Raw genomic sequence first — 19919 nt, 5'->3', positions numbered from 1 at the left:
TGACTAATATTAACTTGGTCGTCCAAGCCCCTGAAATTCCAGAAATCCCTGGAATTGGGATTGACATATCTACACTAATATGTATAAAATAGATAACCAATAAGAACCTGCTGTATAATAAATAAATAAAATTCAAAAAAGAAGAGATTCTTAAGCTAAAGGTATCACAGTGACCTTGCTGCCAGTTTATCCCTTTTGTAGCCATTAAGTTACATGATAATATGACTGTCAGAATGGTATATTAAAAGGAATATGGGGGGCGGGGTGAAGACGGTGCACTAGGAGGACGTGGAATTCGCGTCTCCTCACAACGAGGGCACCTGGGGGACCACGGACACCTAAGGGGACGGGAGGAACCCCCAGAGACCAGGTAGGACCTGGGGCGTGGGGGGGAGTGAAGGGGGAGGAGAGCTGCCGTCTCTTCTTCCTACAAATCCAGTGGTACTCATTTAAGGGCATATGAGGAAGAGGGGGAACTCTGCAAAATGATTTACGTAATGTTAAAAGATAAATTGAGGAATAATAAAATTAAGAGTTTATTTGAACAAAAGTCAATTTGAGTCAGGCAGTATGCAATCGATTGCAATAGAAAGGCGCTCTGAGGAGTTGTATAAAATGAAAGACTTTTATAGGCAGAGGGGAGCAGGAACAAGGAAGTTATACTAGGCAAAAAGGTAGATTAGGTACTAGTAGCAGAGTTACTTCCTTTAAGGGATGGCAGGGGTCTGTCAGGCAGATTACTCACCTAATGCTGATCAGGCCATTCCTGATTGACTGGTTTAAGAGTCCTTTTCTGGGAGAGCCAAAACTGTAATTAAGTCTCAGTTTGGTGACATAAGGTTTAGCACAAGTGACTTCATTTTGGGCCTGTTGTCTTGTTTTGAATAGTAATCACTATGTTATTTTTCCACTAGACAAGTTTATTAAAATTTCTAAACATAAAGCAATATTCATAAGAAGTATAAACTATTATGTAAATAACCTACAAGGATATATTGTACAGCACAGGGAATATAGCCAGTATTTTATAATAACTGGAGTATAATCTATAAAAATTTTTAATCACTATGTCATACACCAAAATCTAATATAATATCATAAATCAACTATACGTCAATAGAAAAAAAGCAAGATTATAAAAATACATGCAAGGATAGTCAATAACTGACAGGTGTATTTACATAAACTCCATATAATTTGTTTTCACTTCTCTATACATGAGGTCACAAGTGACAGAAAGAGACGAGCTTAAGCTTTTTTGTAAAAAACAAAAAACAAACAAAAAAAAACACCTTTAAAGCACAGCAATGCGCACTGAGCAATTAGTGTGTGCCAGGCTCTATATTCCTTCTCTGCCTCCTCTTGTTTAACTGTTACATGAATCCTATGAAGTAGGCTCTTCTCATACTTTTCCAGTGATGAGCCTTTAGCTTAGAGAAGTTAATTATCTGAAATTACTTGACTAGTGTGTGGTGAAGCTGAGATTTTAACTTCTGTCTGATTCTAAAGCAATGCTCTTAGAAAGCAAATGGCGAACATACATTTACATTATCTGTTGTAAGAAAAATTGTGTTCTTTAGTGTTAAAAATTATGAAAATCACTGAGAGTGTTTCTCCACAAATCTACTTTTTATTATTGCCTCACTTACCATCGTTTTTTAAATATCTATTTATTTGGCTGTGCCAGGTCTTAGTTGCAGCACACAGGATCTTTAGTTGTGGCACACAGGATCTAGTTTCCTGACCAGGGATCAAACCCGGCCCCCATGCATTGGGAGCACAGAGTCTTAGCCACTGGACCACCATGGAAGTCCCATCACTTAACCTTCTTTTTAAAAGAAAGGCCCAAAGAGAACAAAATATAGGGACACAGCTAAACATAAGCTTCTCGTACTGAATAGAAGGTTAAAATGTTCTAATTTTCCCTTTGTATCCCACAGCTGAAGAAAGCCCTTGATGAAAGCAACTTCAGAGAAGTGGAAGTATCCCGGACCAACCGGGAGCTGCGGCAGAAACTCACAGAGTTGGAAAAGGTACTGAACTGCAGCAAGGAGAAAATAAAGGATCAAAAGGCCCAAATTAAGTTCCACTTATCAGCTAAGGCGAATAATGCTCAGAACATAGAGAGGAGGAAGGTTGTATGAGAAACCCTAACTCTCCTCTCCTCCTTAGTATCTGATGAGGATCCAGGCAGGCAGTGGTGTCTGGGGAATGTGGTTTCAGAGCCCCACCACCACCATGTGTTCTCTGGGAATTACAGCTACACCTGGGAAGTGGGCAGGTTGCCTGGGGGGAGGTGGGGGGAGACTCTTTGTCCCGCGGAGATACTGCTGCATCCGTGTTTGGTTTCTCATTAGCTGCCAGTGTCACATTCTGGCTCCCCAGCTGCCTCTTCCACAGTGATTGTACAAGACTTTGCTCTTGCCTTCCAACAGAGATTGTCTGCTATGAAAAGTATTCCCCAGTTCTGGAAAGAGATGTTAATCATCTTTTCTCAGGAGAATCTGTAAATCAAAATCTATAATCATATACACAAATGTATACTGTAGGTTAAACTGAAAATAATAGTTTTTATCCTATAGTCTGGTAGCACCTGGAGTTAGAAAGTACCCCATCATACTTTCATAATTTGGTGGCTCATTTATTACAATATTGAAGCTTTTTCTTCCATATATAGTACATTGGGAGTTTGTCAAAAATCTCTGTATCACGTTTTCAGGAATTGGAAGAAACAGTTAGACACCTGAAGAAATGTAAAGAGGCAACAGAGCATAAACTGAAAGAAGCTAGTGTGGAATCAGAACAGGTAAGGCAGACCCACGGACATGAAGACTTAGACAAGCTTCCTCAGACACGATGACCCTGAAACACAAGTGCGTGTAATATCCTTCAGTAACACAGTTGTCAGGAGTGCATAAGGCAAGAACCAATACCTTAGTATAGCCTCCGTTATAAAGAATAGTTTTAGATTAAGATTCTGTCTTGATGAGACATCATAGAATGCTAAAAGATTGATTGACATTGACTAATATTAACTTGGTCGTCCAAGCCCCTGAAATTCCAGAAATCCCTGGAATTGGGATTGACATATCTACACTAATATGTATAAAATAGATAACCAATAAGAACCCGCTGTATAATAAACAAATAAAATTCAAAAAATAAGAGATTCTTAAGCTAAAGGTATCACAGTGACATTGCTGCCAGTTTATCCCTTTTGTAGCCATTAAGTTACATGATAATATGACTGCCAGAATGGTATATTAAAAGGAATATGGGGGGCGGGGTGAAGACGGTGCACTAGGAGGATGCGGAATTCGCATCTCCTCACAACGAGGGCACCTGGGGGACCACGGACACCTATGGGGACGGGAGGAAGCCCCAGAGACCAGGTAGGACCTGGGGCATGTGGGGGAGTGAAGGGGGAGGAGAGCTGCCGTCTCTTCTTCCTACAAATCCAGTGGTACTCAGTTAAGGGCATATGAGGAAGAGGGGGAACTCTGCAAAATGATTTACGTAATGTTAAAAGATAAATTGAGGAATAATAAAATTAAGAGTTTATTTGAACAAAAGTCAATTTGAATCAGGCAGTATGCAATCGATTGCAATAGAAAGGCGCTCTGAGGATTTGTATAAAATGAAAGACTTTTATAGGCAGAGGGGAGCAGGAACAAGGAAGTTATACTAGGCAAAAAGGTAGATTAGTTACTAGTAGCAGAGTTACTTCCTTTAAGGGATGGCAGGGGTCTGTCAGGCAGATTACTCACCTAATGCTGATCAGGCCATTCCTGATTGACTGGTTTAAGAGTCCTTTTCTGGGAGAGCCAAAACTGTAATTAAGTCTCAGTTTGGTGACATAAGGTTTAGCATAAGTGACTTCATTGTGGGCCTGTTGTCTTGTTTTGAATAGTAATCACTATGTTATTTTTCCACTAGACAAGTTTATTAAAATTTCTAAACATAAAGCAATATTCATAAGAAGTATAAACTACTATGTAAATAAGCTACAAGGATATATTGTACAGCACAGGGAATATAGCCAGTATTTTATAATAACTGGAGTATAATCTATAAAAATTTTTGATCACTATGTCATACACCTAAAATTAATATAATATCATACATCAACTATACCTCAATAGAAAAAAAGAAACATTATAAAAATACATGCAAGAATAGTCAATAACTGACAGGTGTATTTACATAAACTCCATATAATTTATGTTTACTTCTCCATACGTGAGGTCACAAGTGACAGAAAGAGACGAGCTTAAGCTTTTTAAAAAAAGAAAAAAAAAAAACCTTTAAAGCACAGCAATGAGCACTGAGCAATTAGTGTGTGCCAGGCTCTATATTCCTTCTCTGCCTCCTCTTGTTTAACTGTTACATGAATCCTATGAAGTAGGCTCTTCTCATCCTTTTCCAGTGATGAGTCTTTAGCTTAGAGAAGTTAATTATCTGAAATTACTTGACTAGTGTGTGGTGAAGCTGAGATTTTAACTTCTGTCTGATTCCAAAGCCATGCTCTTAGAAAGCAAATAACGGACATACATTTACATTATCTGTTCTAAGAGAAATTGTGTTCTTTAGTGTTAAAAATTATGAAAATCACTGAGAGTGTTTCTCCACAAATCTACTTCTTAATATTGCCTCACTTACCCTCCTTTTTAAAATATCAATTTATTTGGCTGTGCCAGGTCTTAGTTGCAGCACACAGGATTGTTAGTTGTGGCACACAGGATCTAGTTTCCTGACCAGGGATCAAACCCGGCCCCCATGCATTGGGAGCACAGAGTCTTAGCGACTGGACCACCAGGGAAGTCCCATCACTTAACCTTCTTTTTAAAAGAAAGGCCCAAAGAGAACAAAATATAGGGACACAGCTAAACATAAGCTTCTCGTACTGAATAGAAGGTTAAAATGTTCTAATTTTCCCTTTGTATCCCACAGCTGAAGAAAGCCCTTGATGAAAGCAACTTCAGAGAAGTGGAAGTATCCCGGACCAACCGGGAGCTGCGGCAGAAACTCACAGAGTTGGAAAAGGTACTGAACAGCAGCAAGGAGAAAATAAAGGATCAAAAGGCCCAAATTAAGTTCCACTTATCAGCTAAGGCGAATAATGCTCAGAACATAGAGAGGAGGAAGGTTGTATGAGAAACCCTAACTCTCCTCTCCTCCTTAGTATCTGATGAGGATCCAGGCAGGCAGTGGTGTCTGGGGAAGAAGGTTTCAGAGCCCCACCACCACCATGTGTTCTCTGGGAATTACAGCTACACCTGGGAAGTGGGCAGATTGCCTGGGGGGAGGTGGGGGGAGACTCTTTGTCCCGCGGAGATACTGCTGCATCCGTGTTTGGTTTCTCATTAGCTGCCAGTGTCACATTCTGGCTCCCCAGCTGCCTCTTCCACAGTGATTGTACAAGACTTTGCTCTTGCCTTCCAACAGAGATTGTCTGCTATGAAAAGTATTCCCCAGTTCTGGAAAGAGATGTTAATCATCTTTTCTCAGGAGAATCTGTAAATCAAAATCTATAATCATATACACAAATGTATACTGTAGGTTAAACTGAAAATAATAGTTTTTATCCTATAGTCTGGTAGCACCTGGAGTTAGAAAGTACCCCATCATACTTTCATAATTTGGTGGCTCATTTATTACAGTATTGAAGCTTTTGCTTCCATATATAGTACATTGGGAGTTTGTCAAAAATCTCTGTATCACGTTTTCAGGAATTGGAAGAAACAGTTAGACACCTGAAGAAATGTAAAGAGGCAACAGAGGATAAACTGAAAGAAGCTAGTGTGGAATCAGAACAGGTAAGGCAGACCCACGGACATGAAGACTTAGACAAGCTTCCTCAGACACGATGACCCTGAAACACAAGTGCGTGTAATATCCTTCAGTAACACAGTTGTCAGGAGTGCAAAAGGCAAGAACCAATACCTTAGTATAGCCTCCGTTATAAAGAATAGTTTTAGATTAAGATTCTGTCTTGATGAGACATCATAGAATGCTAAAAGATTGATTGACATTGACTAATATTACCTTGGTCGTCTAAGCCACTGAAATTCCAGAAATCCCTGGAATTGGGATTGACATATCTACACTAATATGTATAAAATAGATAACCAATAAGAACCCGCTGTATAATAAACAAATAAAATTCAAAAAAGAAGAGATTCTTAAGCTAAAGGTATCACAGTGACCTTGCTGCCAGTTTATCCCTTTTGTAGCCATTAAGTTACATGATAATATGACTGTCAGAATGGTATATTAAAAGGAATATGGGGGGCGGGGTGAAGACGGTGCACTAGGAGGACACGGAATTCGCGTCTGCTCACAACGAGGGCACCTGGGGGACCACGGACACCTAAGGGGACGGGAGTAACCCCCAGAGACTAGGTAGGACCTGCGGCGTGTGGGGGAGTGAAGGGGGAGGAGAGCTGCCATCTCTTCTTCCTACAAATCCAGTGGTACTCATTTAAGGGCATATGAGGAAGAGGGGGAACTCTCTAAAATGATTTAAGTAATGTTAAAAGATAAATTGAGGAATAATAAAATTAAGAGTTTATTTGAACAAAAGTCAATTTGAATCAGGCAGTATGCAATCGATTGCAATAGAAAGGCGCCCTTAGGAGTTGTATAAAATGAAAGACTTTTATAGGCAGAGGGGAGCAGGAACAAGGAAGTTATACTAGGCAAAAAAGTAGATTAGTTACTAGTAGCAGAGTTACTTCCTTTAAGGGATGGCAGGGGTCTGTCAGGCAGATTACTCACCTAATGCTTATCAGGCCATTCCTGATTGACTGGTTTAAGAGTCCTTTTCTGGGGGAGCCAAGACTGTAATTAAGTCTCAGTTTGGTGACATAAGGTTTAGCATAAGTGACTTCATTGTGGGCCTGTTGTCTTGTTTTGAATAGTAATCAATATGTTATTTTTCCACTAGACAAGTTTATTAAAATTTCTAAACATAAAGCAATATTCATAAGAAGTATAAACTACTATGTAAATAAGCTACAAGGATATATTGTACAGCACAGGGAATATAGCCAGTATTTTATAATAACTGGAGTATAATCTATAAAAATTTTTAATCACTATGTCATACACCAAAATCTAATATAATATCATAAATCAACTATACCTCAATAGAAAAAAAGCAAGATTATAAAAATACATGCAAGGATAGTCAATAACTGACAGGTGTATTTACATACACTCCATATAATTTGTTTTCACTTCTCTATACATGAGGTCACAAGTAACAGAAAGAGACGAGCTTAAGCTTTTTTTTAAAAAACAAAAAACAAACAAAAAAAAAACACCTTTAAAGCACAGCAATGCGCACTGAGCAATTAGTGTGTGCCAGGCTCTATATTCCTTCTCTGCCTCCTCTTGTTTAACTGTTACATGAATCCTATGAAGTAGGCTCTTCTCATCCTTTTCCAGTGATGAGTCTTTAGCTTAGAGAAGTTAATTATCTGAAATTACTTGACTAGTGTGTGGTGAAGCTGAGATTTTAACTTCTGTCTGATTCCAAAGCCATGCTCTTAGAAAGCAAATAACGGACATACATTTACATTATCTGTTCTAAGAAAAATTGTGTTCTTTAGTGTTAAAAATTATGAAAATCACTGAGAGTGTTTCTCCACAAATCTACTTCTTAATATTGCCTCACTTACCCTCCTTTTTAAAATATCAATTTATTTGGCTGTGCCAGGTCTTAGTTGCAGCACACAGGATTGTTAGTTGTGGCACACAGGATCTAGTTTCCTGACCAGGGATCAAACCCGGCCCCCATGCATTGGGAGCACAGAGTCTTAGCGACTGGACCACCAGGGAAGTCCCATCACTTAACCTTCTTTTTAAAAGAAAGGCCCAAAGAGAACAAAATATAGGGACACAGCTAAACATAAGCTTCTCGTACTGAATAGAAGGTTAAAATGTTCTAATTTTCCCTTTGTATCCCACAGCTGAAGAAAGCCCTTGATGAAAGCAACTTCAGAGAAGTGGAAGTATCCCGGACCAACCGGGAGCTGCGGCAGAAACTCACAGAGTTGGAAAAGGTACTGAACAGCAGCAAGGAGAAAATAAAGGATCAAAAGGCCCAAATTAAGTTCCACTTATCAGCTAAGGCGAATAATGCTCAGAACATAGAGAGGAGGAAGGTTGTATGAGAAACCCTAACTCTCCTCTCCTCCTTAGTATCTGATGAGGATCCAGGCAGGCAGTGGTGTCTGGGGAAGAAGGTTTCAGAGCCCCACCACCACCATGTGTTCTCTGGGAATTACAGCTACACCTGGGAAGTGGGCAGATTGCCTGGGGGGAGGTGGGGGGAGACTCTTTTTCCCGCGGAGATACTGCTGCATCCGTGTTTGGTTTCTCATTAGCTGCCAGTGTCACATTCTGGCTCCCCAGCTGCCTCTTCCACAGTGATTGTACAAGACTTTGCTCTTGCCTTCCAACAGAGATTGTCTGCTATGAAAAGTATTCCCCAGTTCTGGAAAGAGATGTTAATCATCTTTTCTCAGGAGAATCTGTAAATCAAAATCTATAATCATATACACAAATGTATACTGTAGGTTAAACTGAAAATAATAGTTTTTATCCTATAGTCTGGTAGCACCTGGAGTTAGAAAGTACCCCATCATACTTTCATAATTTGGTGGCTCATTTATTACAGTATTGAAGCTTTTTCTTCCATATATAGTACATTGGGAGTTTGTCAAAAATCTCTGTATCACGTTTTCAGGAATTGGAAGAAACAGTTAGACACCTGAAGAAATGTAAAGAGGCAACAGAGGATAAACTGAAAGAAGCTAGTGTGGAATCAGAACAGGTAAGGCAGACCCACGGACATGAAGACTTAGACAAGCTTCCTCAGACACGATGACCCTGAAACACAAGTGCGTGTAATATCCTTCAGTAACACAGTTGTCAGGAGTGCAAAAGGCAAGAACCAATACCTTAGTATAGCCTCCGTTATAAAGAATAGTTTTAGATTAAGATTCTGTCTTGATGAGACATCATAGAATGCTAAAAGATTGATTGACATTGACTAATATTAACTTGGTCGTCTAAGCCCCTGAAATTTCAGAAATCCCTGGAATTGGGATTGACATATCTACACTAATATGTATAAAATAGATAACCAATAAGAACCCGCTGTATAATAAACAAATAAAATTCAAAAAAGAAGAGATTCTTAAGCTAAAGGTATCACAGTGACCTTGCTGCCAGTTTATCCCTTTTGTAGCCATTAAGTTACATGATAATATGACTGTCAGAATGGTATATTAAAAGGAATATGGGGGGCGGGGTGAAGACGGTGCACTAGGAGGATGCGGAATTCGCGTCTGCTCACAACGAGGGCACCTGGGGGACCACGGACACCTAAGGGGACGGGAGTAACCCCCAGAGACCAGGTAGGACCTGGGGCGTGGGGGGGAGTGAAGGGGGAGGAGAAGCTGAGGTGGGACAGGACTGACGGGCAGGTAGGGGAGGGGAAGGGATTCCATGCCTGTCGGGGGAAATTTTGGTACCAATGGGAGGGCAGAGGATCAAAAGGGACCAGGACCAGGTGTCCCCTGCCCACTTGGGCCCCTCGGGGCCTGCTGAGATCCCGGGCCTGACCCTCTGCTCACTGAGGCCCCCTCCAGCTGTGCGGGTCCTGAGGGAGTCGGATGGAAGGGGGAAGAAAAGTAAAGGCTGGACCTGTGTGACTGGCACCCCTGAGGGGTGGCTGGGCGAGGGGAGGAGTTCCTACACTCAGTGGGACACACCCACGGCTAGGGGTCCTGCAGCAACGGGGGAGACCCTGGAGGAGACAGTGGTGGAGGGCACAGAGCAATGGAAGGAAACAGGGCCAGCACTTTCCCTGTTGGGCTCCTGGGCCTAATCCTCAGAGCCTCCCTCCTACTATGCAGAGCCCAAGCCCTGCCCCTACACCCCCCCACCCAGGGCCCCACCTCTACACTCAGAGACCCCGTCCAAGGCACTGGGCCTAAACCCCACCCACACACCCTCACTCAGGGCCTTACCTCCAAACTCCAGAACTCCACACTGCAGAGGCCCTCCCTTCCTTCCACCCAGGTCCTAAGCAGAGGCCCTGCCCCACACTTGAACATCACCCCACCTAGGCCCCACCCCCAGTGCCTTTTCCTGCTATGGGGGTTCTGAGCCTAGGTCCTGCCCCACCTTAAACCCTGACCCTGCCTAAGTTCCACTCCTGCCTATACCCCACCCCCCCATATCTAAGGCTTTTTTTCTTTTCCTCTCTTAGATTGGGTTCTGTTTTACCTTGTTGACTCATTGTTGATTCTCTTATATTTTTATATTTCCTAATCTTTTATTTTTCTAATTTTATTTTATTCTTTATACTTTGTTATTATTCTCTCCTTTTGGCTTGTACCCCCCCCTTTTTTCTGTTGTGGTTTTATTTTACCTTGTTGCACTTGTTTCAATTATAGTTTTATATTTCCTAATATATTTTGTATGTTTCTAATTTTATTTTCTTTTTTATTCTTTGATATTGTGCTGCTCTGGTCCTTTTTTTCCTTTTTCTTTTTCTTTTTTACAATACCACAAAACTTGCAAGATCTTGGTTCCCAGGACAGAGGTGAGGCCCGAGCTGCTGTGGTGGGAGCTCCAAGTCTGCTGCACTAACAGAGAACATCAAACCCCAGGGAAAATTAATGGGAGTGAGGCATCCTGGAGGTCCTCATCTCAGCACCAAGACCCGGCTCTATCCAACTGCCTGCAAACTCCAGTGCTGGATGTCTCAGGCCAGACAACCAGTAAGATAGATAGGAATACAGCACCACCCATCAAAAAAAAATGAAATGACAAAAAAAATGTTACAGATGAAGGAACAAGGTGAAAACCTAAAAGACAAATAAGTGAAGATGAAATAGGCAAGCTACCTGAAAAAGAATTCAGAGTAATGATAGTAAAGGTGATCCAAAATCTCGGAAACAGAATGGAGAAATTACAAAAAAACATTTAACAAGGATCTAGAAGAATTAAAGAGCAAACAAACAAACAGTTACTGAAATTAGAAATACTCTAGAAGAAATCAGTAGCAGAATAACTGAGGCAAAAGAATGGATAAGTGAGCTGGAAGACAAGATGGTGGAAATAACTGCCAGGGAGCAGAATAAAAGAATGAAAAGAATTGAGGGCAGTCTCAGAGACCTCTGGGACAACATTAAACACACCAACATTTGAAATATAGGGGTCCCAGAAGAAGAAGAGAAAAGAAAGGGACTCAGAAAATATTTGAAGAGATTATAGTTGAGAAGTTCCCTAACATGGGAAATGAAATAGTCAATCAAGTCCAGGAAGCACAGAGAGTACCACACAGGATAAACCCAAAGAGAAACATGCCGAGACACATTAATCAAACTATCAAAATTTAAATAAAAGGAAAAAATGTTAAAAGCAGCAAAGGAAAAGCAACAAATAACATACAAGGGAATCCCCATAAGGTTAACAGCTGATTTTTCAGCAGAAACTCTGCAACCCAAAAGGGAGTGGCAGAACATAATTAAAGTGGTGAAAGGGAAAAACCTACAACCAATATTACTCTACCCAGCAAGGATGTCATTCAGATTCAACAGAGAAATTAAAACCTTTAAAAGAAAAATCTAAGAGAAATCAGCACCACCAAACCAGCTTTACAACAAATGCTAAAGGAACTTCTCTAGGCAGGAAACACAAGAGAAGGAAAAGACCTACAATAACAAACCCAAAACAATTAAGAAAATGGTAATAGTAGCATACATATCAATAATTACTTTAAATGTAAATGGTTTAATTGCTCCAACCAAAAGACACAGACTGGCTGAATGGATACAAAAACAAGACCCATATATATGCTCTCTACAAGAGAGCCACTTCAGACCTAGGGACACATACAGACTGAAAGTGAGGGGATAGAAAAAGATATTGCATGCAAATGGAAAGCAAAAGAAAGCTGGAGTAGCAATTCTCATATCAGACAAAATAGACTTTAAAATCAAGACTATTACAAGAGACAAGGACACTACATAATGGTCAAGAGATTGATCCAAGAAGAAGATATAACAATTGTAAATATGCACCCATCATAGGAGCACCTCAAAACATAACGCAAATGCTAACAGCCATAAAAGGGGAAATCAAGAGCAACACAATCACAGCAGGGGACTTTAACACCCCACTTGCACCAATGAACAGATCATCCAAACTGGAAAGAAATAAGGAAACACAAGCTTCAAATGATACATTAAACAAGATGGACTTAATTGACATTTATAGGACATTCCATCCAGAAACAACAGAATATACTTTCTTCTCAAGTGCTCATGGAACACTCAGAATAGATCATATCTTGGGTCACAGATCAATCCTCAGTAAATTTAAGAAAACTGAAATCGTATCAAGTATCTTTTCTGACCACAATGCTATGAGACTGGATATCGATTAACTACAGGCAAAAATCTGTAGGAAATACAAATACATGGAGGCTAAACAATACACAGCTAAATAACCAAGAGATCACTGAAGAAATCAAAGAGTAAATCAAAAAAATACCTAGAAACAAATGACAATGAAAACGACGACACAAAACCTATGGGATGCAGCAGAAGCAGTGCTAAGAGGGAAGTTTATAGCAAAAAAATCCTACCTCAAGAAACAAGAAACATCTCAAATAAACGACTTAACCTTACACCTAAAGCAATTAGAGAAGGAAGAACAAAATAACCCCAAAGTTAGCAGAAGGAAAGAAATCATAAAGATGAGAAATAAATGAAATAGAAATGAAGGAAACAATAGCAAAGATCAATAAAACTAAAAGCTGGTTCTTTGAGAAGATAAACAAAATTGATAAACCATTAGCCAGACTCATCAAGAAAAAAAGGAAGAAGACACAAATCAATAGAATTATAAATGAAAAAGGAGAAGTAACAACTGACACTTCAGAAATACAAAGGATCATGAGAGATTACTACAAGCAACTCTATGCCAATAAAATGGACAACCTGGAAGAAATGGACAAATTCTTAGAAATGCACAACCTTCCGAGACTGAACCAGGAAGAAAGAGAAAATATGAACAGTCCAATCACAAGCACTGAAATTGAAACTGTGATTAAAAATCTTCCAATAAACAAAAGCCCAGGACCAGATGGATCCACAGATGAATTCTATCAAACATTTAGAGAAGAGCTAACACCTATCCTTCTGAAACTCTCCCAAAATATAGCAGAGGGAGGAACACGCCCAAACTCATTCTGTGAGGCCACCATCACCCTGATATCAAAACCAGACAAAGATGTCACAAAGAAAGAAAACTACACGCCAATATTGCTCATGAACATAGATGAAAAAATCCTCAACAAAATACTAGCAAACAGAATCCCTACAGCACATTAAAAGGATCATACACCATGATCAAGTGGGGTTTATCCCAGGAATGCAAGGATTCTTCAATATACACAAATCAATCAATGTGATACAACATATTAACAAACTGAAGGAGAAAACCATATGACCATCTCAATAGATACAGACAAAGCTTTTGACAAAAGTCAAAACCCATTTATGATAAAAACCCTCCAGAAAATAGGCATATCATCCTCAATGGGGAAAAACTGAAACCATTTCCTCTAAGATCAGGAAGAAGACAAGGTTGCCCACTCTTACCACTATTATTCAGCATAGTTTTGGAAGTTTTAGCCACAGCTATCAGAGAAGGAAAAGAAAAAAAGGGAATGAAAATCAGAAAAAAAGAAATAAAACATTACTTTTTGCAGATGACATGATACTATACATAGAGAATCCTAAAGATGCTACCAGAAAACTACTAGAGCTAATCAATGAATTTGGTAGTGTAGCAGGATACAAAATTAATGCACAGAAATCTCTAGCATTCCTATACAATAATGATGAAAAATCTGAAAGTGAAATTAAGGAAACACATTTACCATTGCAACAAAAACAATAAAATACCTAGGAAGAAACCTACCTAAGGAGACAAAAGACCTGTATGCAGAAAACTATAAGACACTGATGAAAGAAGTTAAAGATGATACAAACAGATGGAGAGGTATACCATGTTCTTGGATTGGAAGAATCAACATTTGTGAATATGACTATACCACCCAAAGCAACTTACAAATTTCACAATTTGTATGGAAACACAAAAGACCCTGAATAGCCAAAGCAATCTTGAGAAAGAAAGACAGAGCTGGAGGAATCAGGCTCCCAGACTTCAGACTATACTACAAAGCTACAGTTATCAAGACAGTATGGTACTGGCACAAAAACAGAAATATAGATCAATGGAACAGGATAGGAAGCCCTGAGATAAATCCACTCACATATGGTCAACTTATCTTTGACAAAGGAGGCAAGAATATACAATGGATAAAAGACAGCCTCTTCAATAAGTGGTGCTGGGAAAACAGGAGAGCTACATGTAAAAGAATGAAATTAGAACACTCCCTAACACCATACACAAAATAAACTCAAAATGGATTAAAGACCTAAATGTAAGGCCAGACACTATCAAACTCTTAGAGGACACTCTATGACATAAATCACAGCAAGATCCTTTTTGACCCACCTCCTAGAGAAATGGAAACAGAAACAGAAACAGAAACAAATGGGACCGAATGAAACTTAAAATCTTTTGCACAACAAAGGAAACCACAAACAAGATGAAAAGACCACCCTCAGAATGGGAGAAAATGTTTGCAAATCAAGCAACTGACAAAAGATTAATCTCCAAAATATACAAGCAGCTCATGCAGCTCAATATCAAAAAAACAGAAAACACAATCCAAAAATGGGCAGAAGACCTAAAGAGACATTTCTCCTAAGAAGATACAGATGGCGAACAAACACATGAAAAGATGCTCAACATCACTAATCATTAGAGAAATGCAAATCGAAACTACAGTGAGGTATCACCTCACACCAGTCTGAATGGCCATCATCAAAAATTCTACAAACAATTGGGCTTCCCTGGTGGTGCAGTGGTTGGGAGTCCACCTGCCGATACAGGGGACACGGGTTCATGCCCCGGTCTGGGAAGATCCCACATGCCACGGAGCAGCTGGGCCCGTGAGCCATGGCCGCTGAGCCTGCGCATCCAGAGCCTGTGCTCCACAATGGGAGAGGCCACAACAGTGACAGGCCCGTGTACTGCAAAAAAAAAAAAAATCTACAAATAATAAATGCTGGAGAGTAGGTGGAGAAAAGGGAACCCTCTTGCACTGTTGGTGGGAATGTAAATTGATACACCCACTATAGAGAACAGTATGGAGATTCCTTAAAAACCTAAAAATAGAACTAGCATATGACCCAGCAATACCACTATTGGGCATATACCCTGAGAAAACCATAATTCAAAAAGAGTCATGTACCACAATGTTCATTGCAGCTCTATTTACAATAGCCAGGACATGGAAGCAACCTAAGTGTCCATCAACAGATGAATGGACGAAGAAGATGTGGCACATATATACAATGGAATATTACTCGCCATAAAAGTAAACGAAATTGAGTTATTTATACTGAGGTGGATGGACCTAGAGTCTGTCATAAAGAGTGAAGTAAGTCAGAAAGAGAAAATCAGATACCATATGCTAACACATATATATGGAATCTAAAAAAAAAAAGAACAAAAGTCATGAAGAACCTAAGGGCAAGACGGGAATAAAGACACAGACCTACTAGAGAATGGACTTGAGGATACAGGGAGGGGGAAGGGTAAGCTGGGACGAAGTGAGAGAGTGGCTTGGACATATACACACTACCAAACGTAAAATAGATAGCTAGTGGGAAGCGGCTGCATAGCACAGGGAGATCAGCTCAGTGCTTTGTGACCACCTAGAGGGGTGGGATAGGGAGGGTGGGAGGGAGGGTGACACAAGAGGGAAGAGATATGGGGACATATGTATATGTATAACGGATTCACTTTGTTATAAAGCAGAACCTAACACCACTGTAAAGCAATTATACTCCAATAAAGATGTTTTAAATAATTAATTAATTAATTAAAAGGAATATGGACTCGTCTCTTGTGAGTTTGCCAACAATGACACTTACTGGGCCCTTAAGGAAGTTACATTTACTTTCTGTAACTCATCAGTTACCACTTCTATAATAGTCAGGAAGTTATTACCTACCACTGTTACTCTGATAGATGGCTTGGAGTAAGTTTCAATAAACGTTGGCTCCATTCTCATTCACCATACAAGACGAGACATGATGTACAATGAATGTCATTTCAAGCATCTTTCCCTCCACTTCTGATAAAGAGAAAAGTGGGGTTTGGTTTGTGGGTGGATGGGAGTGTGTCTGTCGTCAGGATGCACAAACAAACCTGGAAAATACTTTAGCTTTGTAGCTTTATAAAAGTTAAATGACAAGCAGAGCTCTATTTTCTCGTCTCACTATTTTGTACTCACACTGTGACCTGGTTAATAGGGGACAAGTACATAGTAGCACAAATTTATAAAGGACCTATTATATGGCTTGTACCGTGCTAGGTGATGGAGCTATAGGGTGAATAAGCCAGAAGAAGCCCCTGGTCTCATAGAACTTGCCTTCTCCCAAGCAAGAGAGAAATACACTAGTCTCTGAGACCTCAGAGTCAAAACATGAAAATGCTGTCCATGAAACATAAATAATCAAAGGGGGAAAACCAGTCATTTTGCTTTTTATTCTAGAGGATATGTTCTACAGCTATTTTGAAGCAACCTTTATATATAATAAAAACCTGTTGGCTCTACCTTCAAAATAATATCCCAAATACATAGAAAAGTGCTAGGCACATATAGGCACTCAATAAATATTTGTCAAGTAAATGAATACTGATTCTAGATCATCTTCAAAGGCAGACTATTAGAGGGACTGTTTTCAAGTCTAACAGATCATTTGGAAGTTTGTGCTTAGGAGCTAAAGTATAAAATATTTTGATAAAGGAAATAAAAAATACCATTTACACTAAGCTGGTCCAGTGTTTTTACTAATTCGTTCTATTACCTTTATAAAGCACAGCAGGAAAATCTAGGCTTTACAGTTCAGGGACTTTGGAGAAGTGTTTAGTCTCAGAGAACAGAACTCAAAGTGTGGTTTGAATTACCACATGAATTTTCAATGGCATCTTGTACTTTCACTCCTACCTTAACTTTCTCCCGAGCCCTCTCACCTCAGTTCACGTCCAGGAAATATTAACAAATGCATGAAAATCAGCAGGTTTGTATTCATTGTTTAACTCCATATTCAGAAATTATTCTCTCATCTATAGGAGGATGTGTATTATACAAACAGGTTGCAAAGACCATGCAGTTAGAATGTGAGTCTTTTAATATCTAGGTAAAGTCTCTTGAACTGGCAACTATAGGAAGAATACTTCCAGTTTAACTAATATGAAGCCCATTTGCTAATTGTGGGGGGAAATAAAGCTTTTAAATTATACAGTGTAAAAAGAAAGAGTCTCAGGCTTCCCTGGTGGCACAATGGTTGAGAGTCCGCCTGCTGATGCAGGGGAAACGGGTTCGTGCCCCGGTCCGGGAAGATCCCACACGCCGCGGAATGGCTGGGCCCATGAGCCATGGCCACTGAGCCTGCGCGTCCGGAGCCTGTGCTCCACAACGGGAGAGGCCACAACAGTGAGAGGCCCGTGTACCGCAAAAAAAAAAAAAAAAAAAAAAAAAGAGTCTCTTGAACTAATACACAAAATGATTAAGTGTTCCTTTGTTGTAAATTTTAATGAGAACATTTGTATGTGCAGATAACAGCTAACCTGGAACAAGCTTGGTGCTGGTTTAAGTGCAAACGCGATGGCCTACAACTTGAGCTGACCAAAAACCCGTTGCAGAGGGAAGACAGGTGGCGGAAAGAGGTGGAATATTTGTGTGTCTTAAGCAATTCTGGATTTGTTCCTTCTCAGATTTCTAATTACACAAGTTCTCTCTTCATCCAGCTACTCTCCACTAATCTGTAGATCTCTTTAAACTGCTGTTTGGAAAACCAATGAACTGAATTTCTTTCTTAAAAGTTCTACCTCTCCCAAGCTGTCTAGTTTAGAACCACCTATCTTGAAAAGAAAATGACATCCATAAAGACAAAATAGGTCCTCAGCTCTGCAGTTAGTTTCTAACAGTTTTGGGGTGTGTTTTCTTTCCAATAGGACCAAGATGAAAGGCACAGCAGCATATCCGATCAGTCTGCTCTACATCGATGGGAGAATAAACTGAATCTTAGACTTGTGCCGAAGAAGTGTCATTCTGAACTAAAGAGAGGTGGTGTCCTTGACAGAGGAGCTTCTTCACTTAGAACAGCTACATCACCCTGATTCCCTGAGCCCAGCAACTAGGGCTGGGCTGTTTCCACCGTCATCAGGACATGAAGTCTTTGATGTGGACTGAAGGTTTTGGACCTGAGTTTATCCTTTTATGAACTCTTTGATATCAATACAGAACCACCCCATCTTTTTTGTCCCTTTCCCCATTTTCCACCCAGTAAATTTATATTAATGTGTTGTATGATAGGAGATGCTGTTGCATGATACTTGGCTATTGTTTTAAGTAAATTTTATCAAAAAGCATTTAATGAGGTACTGGATGATTTGGCAACTAAATGATATGATACTTTATTTCAGTGAAATGTCCTAGTCTAACATCTAGTAGATACTCCCTGGAAATACGATCACCTGAAAAGTGGTAAAAACTCTCCCACTGTCTAGTAAACATATACCCTTCTATGCTGGGTAATTACTAGCACACCTTTTATAAGACCATATCTCTATTCGCATATAAGATATCTCAGAGGTTGTATTTGCAGTTTCCTTGGACATTTACAAAGAAGTTTATTCAACTCTGTTCCAGGAGATTATGCCTGACCAATGTAGCTCTCCCTTACTATAGTAAGCAATAAATTCAGCTTTATCTTCTCATTTCAGATTAAATAATCCAGATTTAAAGTATGTAAACAGCTGGCATAATACCTGGCTTAATTGATGCTCAAGTAATGGTAGCTGCTGATAATAGTATTAGGACCTAAATCAAATGAGCAATTATAAAATTAGAATATCAAATATAAGACTCAGAGGTTGATGAGCCCAGCACTCAATATCTAATATAAAAAAACACAGCTGGGGACTTCCCTGGTGGTGCAGTGTTTAGGAATCCACCTGTCAATGCAGGAGACATAGGTTCAATCCCTGGTCCAGGAAGATCCCACATGCCGCAGAGCAACTAAGCCCATGTGCCACAACTACTGAAGCCTGCACTCTAGGGCCTGCGTGCTGCAACTACTGAGTCCGCATGCTGCAACTACTGCAGCCCGCACACCTAGAGCCCATGCTCCGCAACAAGAGAAGGCACCACAATGAGAAGCCCACGCACTGCAACAAAGTGTAGCCCCTGCTCTCTGCAACTAGAGAAAGCCACACGCAGCAACGAATACCCAATGCAGCCCAAAATAAATAAATTTTAAAAATAGAACAAAATACTAAAAAATAAAAAAACACCACTGAATGTATTGCTTACTGTGGTAGGGGAGAGATGTTAGACAGACAGTGGCCCCCCTGATGAGAGCAAACTGCTGATCTTATATAGGGTTTTGAGAAAGCATGGAGTTCAAGCACTGGAAGAGTTTCAGAGGTTTAAGTGGGTTGACATCATCTGCAGGTGTGTAGTACTTGAGTGAGACTATTGTTGATTAATTGACATTCAGAGGCAAGTTTCCTGGAGGGCATCCATTTGTGTGTCTGACTTTCAAGAGTGAGGGGCTCACTGATTGGCAGGCTGGTAAAAGCCTCCTTAAGTTGTCTAACTCCTATAGTATTTATCCCTTTGGGGGTAAGAAGGTATTGTCAATTTGATGGTATTGGGGAGTCAGAATCTTGAAACAGCCTAACTAAGA

The 19919-nt window shown here is 40.0% G+C and overlaps 1 pseudogene across 1 annotated transcript in view; it reads left to right on the top strand.

Moving 5' to 3' along the window:
* LOC307057538 (coiled-coil domain-containing protein 150-like) overlaps positions 1-18348 on the top strand; it is a 197149-nt pseudogene extending 178801 nt beyond the window's left edge. Inside the window, exons 27-28 of the transcript in view lie at positions 17785-17895; positions 18184-18348. The product of the transcript in view is annotated as a coiled-coil domain-containing protein 150-like (transcript). The remainder of the gene's footprint in view (positions 1-17784; positions 17896-18183) is intronic.
* The last annotated feature ends 1571 nt before the right edge of the window (positions 18349-19919 follow it).

The sequence above is a fragment of the Hyperoodon ampullatus genome (genome assembly GCF_949752795.1).
Source record: "Hyperoodon ampullatus genome assembly, chromosome: 8".
Classification (NCBI taxonomy): Eukaryota; Metazoa; Chordata; class Mammalia; order Artiodactyla; family Ziphiidae; genus Hyperoodon; species Hyperoodon ampullatus.
The sequence above is the reverse complement of the archived record's forward strand: the minus strand, read 5'-3'. Positions and strand labels throughout refer to the sequence as shown.